This window comes from Physeter macrocephalus, chromosome 16, assembly GCF_002837175.3.
Source record: "Physeter macrocephalus isolate SW-GA chromosome 16, ASM283717v5, whole genome shotgun sequence".
NCBI lineage: Eukaryota > Metazoa > Chordata > Mammalia > Artiodactyla > Physeteridae > Physeter > Physeter macrocephalus.
In genome coordinates, this window is record NC_041229.1 from 50,033,905 (window position 1) to 50,041,985 (window position 8,081).

Below are 8,081 nucleotides of genomic sequence, written 5' to 3' on the forward strand. Positions count from 1 at the left end.
TCATCGTCTGAATCCAAAGCCCCTTCTCACCACACACCCACACACCCCTTACATGGCATCATGACTGTGTCTTGGAGCTGAGGAAGGGGAAAAGAAAAATCTTAAATAATTAGCATCTTCCCAAAAGAGACTGAGTGAGCCACCCAAAACTCAGCTACAGTGAATCTCTAAATATAAAACCTACTCATTATCCAGTAGGTGAGATGGGGTGGCAGGGAAAGTTAGTGAATTTGCAACTCCACTGCTAATAGAAATGGATATGAATGCCACCCTTCCCTGGCTGCTATGAGGATGAAGCGGGACGGTGATCAGGAAGGACTTTGGAAAGTGAGGGCGCTCACTGCGGGTGGTGAGGAGGGCAGCTGTGGACCCTGCCATGCCGGTAGGACCAGACAAGCAGCAGGCACAACTCGGCCCTGGGCCAGGAGGCCAAGCGCAGACAAGAAGCCAAGTTCAGGCCAATTACGAGGTATCAGGTAGAAGAAAGCAGGAGTCGAGAGCGGCAGATTCAGCTGAGAAGTTGTTGAAGGGAAGCCAAGTGGCAGCAGAGGACCAGGTCTGAGCACGACCTCCCTACCGAGGAGCCTCGGAGGTACAGCCTCCAGGAATGACAGCTGGCCTGGGGCTACCTGACGTTTTCCTTAGTTACATGTAGGACGCAAAAAAGCAGTTTCACTGCAAGTATGCCCTGAGTGTGACTATTAGTGGCCTGGAGAGCCTTGAATTAAAATTAAGAATCATCTTATAGCCAGGACATGGAAGCAACCTAAGTGTCCATCAACAGATGAATGGATAAAGAAGATGTGGCACATATATACAATGGAATATTACTCAGCCATAAAAAGAAACGAAACTGAGTTATTTGTAGTGAGGTGGATGGACCTGGAGTCTTGTCATACAGAGTGAAGTAAGTCAGAAAGAGAAAAACAATACCGTATGCTAACACATATATATGGAATCTAAGAAAAAAAAAGATTAAAGGAAGTGATATATTCTTTCATCTGGAAGCATATAATATCTTGTCTTTTTGGTTTTTTTGAAGATCTAATTGGCTTTATTGAATGATTCACGAATCAGGCAGCAACTCATCTAGTAAATAGACAGGTGCTCCTTGTCTCTTTTTGGAATATTAGCAGCCATTGATGCTCAATGAGCACATCCATTATTCATTGGGGATTGCAAAATGGTGATATTCCATTTCCATCATTTATGAAATGTATTAGTTGGAGTCTTTATGAGGAGAACTTCCCTACAGCTATTTGGTTATCCAATGGTACAGTTTATATAAGAAAATTAAGAGAAATGTTTAATTCTTTCCCTTTGTTTTTATCAGTTTTCAAGATAATGAATTGGTTCTCTATCATCATTTGAAGGCACCTAGTGTTTAAAGTATCACTATACTCCTGAAAGATGTATACGTATATATGTCTATATGTGTATATATGTGTACGTGTATACATATAATGCCATATACTCTGATTTTCACTTTTAAAAAAACTTTTCACTGGTTTTTGTGTACCCTTCCAGTAATATTCTACACATATAAAACCATTTATAAATGTTGATGATTGTTTCACTATTTTGCTATTAAAAACAATGCTATATGGAATATCTTTCTTTAATACTTCTTTATATATGAATATAATTGTGGGATAACTTCCTACAAGTGGAAATGCTTTTATAATTTTCATAGATAATGCCAAATTATCTTACACAGAATTCATACCAATTACATTGCCATCAACAATGAATCAGTGATAAGGGATCATTTCCAAAAATACTTTGGGTTGCAAGGGGGAAGGCAAGGGGTCAGAAAAGGATTGGATTTTAATAGAGGGAGAAAGATGGGAAGAAGCCATGGTGGGGGTGAGGAATTGGAATTGGGTAAAGGAATTACAACCATAGAGCAGATGCTAATTCAAAATGGTATCTGAAGAATAAAGGGGTAGGTGAAAACAAACAGAAAATTCTGGTATTGGAAGGTGTGGTGGTGTAGAAAGAACACTGAATTTGATGGCAGGAACCATGTTCCACACTTATTGTCTATTTAACTCTCACAGTAGCTTTAAGAGGTATTATTTCTGTTTTACAGATAAGATAGTAGAGGCTATGGGGATAACAATATCTATTTCACAGGATTGAATGAAAGCTAAATGATATAATGTATGTGACATCATGTATTAAGAGTGTGAGCTTCTTGATAGCAGTTATCTTAAACCTAGCACAGTGCCAGGTACATTCTGGAACTCAACAAACAATTTGCTGAATACTTTTAATGAATGATAGAAACTAACAAAGGTCTGACACATAAGTTATGGTTATCAAGAAATGGTTATTGACTCTTTAAAGACCAGCAGCTAAAAGAAAAGTCTGGCTGGCTGTGGTATCACATTAGATTCTGGTACGTATGCATACATAATCAGTCATATAATAGGTCTAGATATGACTTTCACAACTGATAATTATCAAAGAAATCTATAAAATGAATAATGCTGATTGAGAAACCATGTATCTAAAATGTCTCCCTTAGATAAATTTAGGAGTCTATATTTTAATGTTTTCCTTGGTAAACACTCTAGGGAAATAAAAACAGCAGTTTACATATATTTTACTCATTAAATGGTAACAATCTATTAATGAATTGAGGTTGGTTTTTAAATTTAAATATAAAAATTTACTTCACCACTTCCTTTCAAAACCAATATAAGGCATTTTTATAATAAAGGGCACTTATGCCATAATGTTAATAAAAATGGAAATAAAATTCAGATCACTTAAAAGGAGGGAGCAAACCATAAGACCCAGTACAGTGGCTATAACTGAGCATCATGTTTGATTTGGAATTCTTTATAACAAAAAGGAAAAATAGTCAAGGATGCAGTTCTCATTATTAGAAAATAATTAAGCATATCAGTTTTAATGGGAAGACAGGATTTTTTGCCCCTGGTATTAAATTATAACCAAAACATTTCATTGCACCTTAGGTAGAAGATCCAGACTAGGCAGTGACTTTAAAGAACAAATGCTAACTAGATAATCCTTCTAGTTTTCCATCAGCTTTTCTCTAACCTTAAGTTTCCAGAGTGTTTTTCTATTTAATCATCCTATCATTAGTGACAAGTACCCAGAAAACACGTTTGTTGTATGAATTATTGAATTAAAAGAAATGTTGTTGCCAATCTTTATTTAGTATTCAATAATAAAGGAGGCAGAACGGGGCAATAGAGTCCTGGAGTAAGAGTTAGGGTACTTCACATTCTAACCTCAACCTTATGTAAATGTGAAGTTTGGGAAGACTTTTAGCATCTTTGGGTCTCAGTTTCCTCATCTATGAGGTTTAGACCAGTGCTTTTTAACCCTGGATTCACATTAGAATCACCTGGAGAGTTTAAAAAAACTACTGATATGTGAGATTTACCCTCACAAATTCTGATAAATCTGGTCTGGGATGAGATCTAGGCATCAATATGGTTTTAAAAGGTCCCAAGTGATTTAAATGAGCAGCCTATGGATGAGAATCACTGATTCAGATGTTTTCCAAGGTCCCCTCCAGGTCTAAAATGCTAAGAACTGATGAGATCCAATATTTAGAAATTTAATAACTGTTTAACAGTCTAATAAGGTAGCTGCAACTTTGAGGGTAGTTTTTTTTTATAATCTAAAAGGAGTAAAAATCCTGGGACATTTATTATTAAATGATAATTCATGGCAGGTCAAATACTGTAATACAGTCACAAATAATTCAGCCATAAAAGATGGACAAAATGCTTAAGGGACAATCTTAACTCAGTTTTCATTGTTGTATGAGGTATGGGGGACAGACGAGAACTTGCTCATGGTAAGGAATCTAATAGGATTAGGAATTGCCCATTAAGGCAGGACCTCAGAAGGTCTTCAGTGTAGGGGGAATCAGATATAAACCCTCAGCAGTGGAGGAAGGAAACAGTCGCTAAGAAGTTATAGTCATAATCTGACCCCTGTATGATTTAGCAACCCAAATTCAGCTCATTTGGCGGATCTAAAAAACTCTCACAGTAGAAATTAACACAACATTATAAATCAATTATACTTCAATAAAATAAATTAAAAAAATAAAGAGCCCTCAAATATGAATTTAGTTTAAGTTGTTTTATACTGGTAGTGATTCCAGGCACTTGGCAGAAGCAAATGGAAATCCTTCCCCAGAAAACATTTTCTTAGGCCTCAGAATTCTCATAAATAATTTTCCAAAGAAAACAAGTAGCTCCAGCTAAACTAGGCCTCAAGGAAACATGGCACTATGAGTGAGAACCAGCAGAAAAAAAATATGACAATAGGGACCTATCAAGACTTTAGTTACTGAAACTGTCAAACACAGAATATAAGACAACTATGCTTACTGTGTTTAAAGTAGTAACAGACAAACCTGAAAATGTCTAGAGGAAAAAGAAGACTTTAAAATGTGATCTAGCAAATTAAAAAAAAAATCCAGCTTTCAGAAAATATATAATTTTTGAAAGAAAAACTCAATGGGTAGGTAGAAAAGTAGATTAGACACAGATGAAGAGGTCAGAAGAAATTGTATAGAATGCAGCACAAACAGATATAAAGAGGAAAACAATCAAGGAAAGGTTAAGAGAAATGAAAGATAGAGTGAGAATGCATAACACATTTAATTGGTATTCTCAAATGAGAGTGAATGGAGTAGAGGCAATATTTTAAGATTATGGCTGAGAAATCTTTAGAACTGGTGAAAGGCACTAATGCACAGATTCAGTAAACTTAATGAATCTCAAGAAGAATTAAAAAAAGAAATCCATATCTCGACACATCATTAATAGAACTGAGGAACACTAAAGACAGAATAAAAATATCCAGAAAGAAAAATATCAACTTAAAAAAAAAAAAAAGGCAGTTAGCTGAATTCTCAACAGCAATGAGAGCCAGGGACAGTTGAATGGCATTGTGAGTGGAAAGAGAATAACCCCTACCCTAGAAGTCTACACCCAGAGAAAATATCTTTCAAGATTGAGAGTGAAAATGGGGAATTCCCTGGTGGTCCAGTGGTGAGGACTTGGTGCTTTCACTGCTGTGGCCTAGGTTCAGTCCCTGGTTGGGGAACTAAGATCCTGCAAGCTGTGTGGAGTGGCCAAAAAAAAAAAAAAAAAAAGATTGAGAGTGAAAATAAAGACATCTTCAAACAAATAAATAAATATGCAAATTCAAAAAACCTGAGTTTTCCATCAAGAAAATCTCAACAGAAGAAATAATTCTGGGGACTTCCCTGGTGGCACAGTCATTAAGACTCTGTGCTCCTGATGCAGGGGGCCTGGGTTTGATTGCTGGTGATCCCACATGCATACCGCACGCAACTAAGGAGCCCACCTGCCCCAACTAAAGACCCAGCACAACCAAATAAATAAATAAACAGTAAACTGCCAAAGCTGGGACACTCAAAACTCAAAAAACAACTCTGGATTAAAAGAAAAAACTACATAGATAAAAGTTTAAAAAAAAAATTCTGAAGGGTATATTTCAGACCAAAGGAAAGTGACATAAGATCTGGGATAAAACATAAATTGATCTGGAGCCTGTGCTCCGCAACGGGAGAGGCCACAACAGTGAGAGGCCCGCATACAACAACAACAACAAAAAAACACACAAAAAAACAAAAAAAACACATAAATTGAAGAGCAAAGAGATTGGTAAATATGTGGGTAAATCTAAAACAAAAACAAAAAAACAAATATAAAAAACTGACTATAGAAACTATATCTTGTGGAGTTAAAAATATAGAATTAAAACTTATGACAAACATAATTAAAAGAAATAGTAAATTGATTAAAAAGATTTAAGGTCTTTGGGGAAGGATTATAAGAAAAAGAAAGAAAGAAGAAGTCACGAAACATTGAATAGACAGGATAAACAGGAAGCATGAAATACGATAAACTCAAATATATTTAAATTATTACATTAATTGTTAATGGATGAAATATTCCATCTAGAGGACAAAGATTGTCAAACTGGACAATAAAACAAAACCAAACTATATGAGGTTTACAGGAAACATTTCTAAGACGTAAAGATACAGAAAGATTTAAAAGAGAAATGAGGGACTTCCCTGGTGGCACAGTGGTTAAGAATCCGCCTGCCAATGCAGGGGACACGGGTTCGATCCCTTGTCCAGGAAGATCCCACATGCTACGGAGCAACTAAGCCTGTGGGCCACAACTACTGAGCCTGCTCTCTAGAGCCCACGAGCCACAACTACTGAAACCTGCGCGCCCTAGAGGCCACGCTCCGCAACAAGAGAAGCCACTGCAATGAGAAGCCTGCGCACCACAATGAAGAGTAGCCCTGCTTGCCACAACTAGAGAAAAGCCTGTGTGCAACAACTAAGACCCGATGCAGCCAATAAATAAACAAACAAACAAACCAACAAATAAAATAGAAATGAAAAACAAAAACAAAACCCACTAACCAAGACAAAACTAATGTTGTACAGTAATAACAATTAGATTTTAGGACAAAAAGCATTAATAGCAATGAAACGGGACTTTCCCCATGTCCATCAGGAAGACACAAGATTGAATTTGTGTCTAATAACATAGCCTCAAAATGAAATAAAAATTGACAGAAAAGGAGAAATTTACATATTCATAATCATAGAGGGAGATTTTAAAATCCCTTTCAATAATTAATAAAACAAGGGAAAAGTCGGTACAGATATAGATAATTTGAACATGATTAATATATTTAATACACACATATAAAATTCTGTGCCCAATAACTGCAGAATATATGTTCTTTTCAAGCACACCTAGAACATTTACAACCTGGCTATAGATTGGGCCAGAAAACGTCTCAACAAATTTCAAAGGACTGAAATAATATAGAATAATTTTTCTGACCACAGTGTAATTCAGGTAGAAATCATTCATAAAGAGATAGCTAGGGAAAGAATCCTTTCTGTTTGGAAATGAAGAAATACATTTGTAAAAAATTCAGGGGTTGGGCTTCCCTGGTGGCGCAGCGGTTACGCGTCCGCCTGCCGATGCAGGGGAACCGGGTTCGCGCCCCGGTCTGGGAGGATCCCACGTGCCGCGGAGCGGCTGGGCCCATGAGCCATGGCCAATGAGCCTGCGCGTCCGGAGCCTGTGCTCCGCAACGGGAGAGGCCACGACAGAGGGAGGCCCGCATACCACAAAAAAAAAAAAAAAAAAAAAAAATTCAGGGGTCAAAGAACCCACATGGAAATTATAAAACACTTTGAGCTGAATAATAAAACACTAACATACAAGTTTGGTCCAGGAGAGTCTAGATAAAAGACAGACTTTGAATTAAACAGCTTATGGATGGTAACTATAGATGAGCGAATAAATTCAACCAAAGAGTACATGTATTGGGTTGGCCAGAAAGTTCATTCGTGTTTTCGACAGAAGGGCCAATAACAGAACACTAAGAGGCACAATCTTTTAAAAGGCAGGCAAATGAAGCAGTCAAGGATAATAAGAGGGGATGATCAGACAGTATCTCTAAGACCTGAGTAGGAAAGGACCCTGCCCCAGCCCCATGCTTCAGGGAGACTGATGCTTTGGAGTGTCTTCCTCAAGATTTTCTAAATTCACCTCCAGTTCCTGGGACTAAGGAAGGCACCCTGAGCCTGGATCTGGTCCCCACGTAGACTTGGTCGCCAGAATGCCTCTCTTGAGATTTTCAAGTCCCACTTTGATGCTGGGACACGTGCCATTTCTCCCATTTGAGGTACTCTCTGACCCTCTAACCCACACACCTACTCTTCATGTGGAACAAATGCTCTAAGGAGCTTGTGCCTATGGAATTTCCCTGGGTCTGAAGAGTGGACCATTTCTACTGGCCGAAGCAATATTTCCTTCACACAATAGTATGAAACTGAGCTGCCAGAATGGTGCTTTTAGGTGACTCTCATATTGGACACAGAATGAATTCAGGGTTTTGGGTTACCAAACTATTGACCCTTGAGATTGAGTTGTATGTGTGGGTCTGTGCATTGGCTCCCTCTGGTCTGTGTTCCAACTATGGGACTGTCTTTGGTCTGTAGACCACCAAGTTTGTGAGGATGG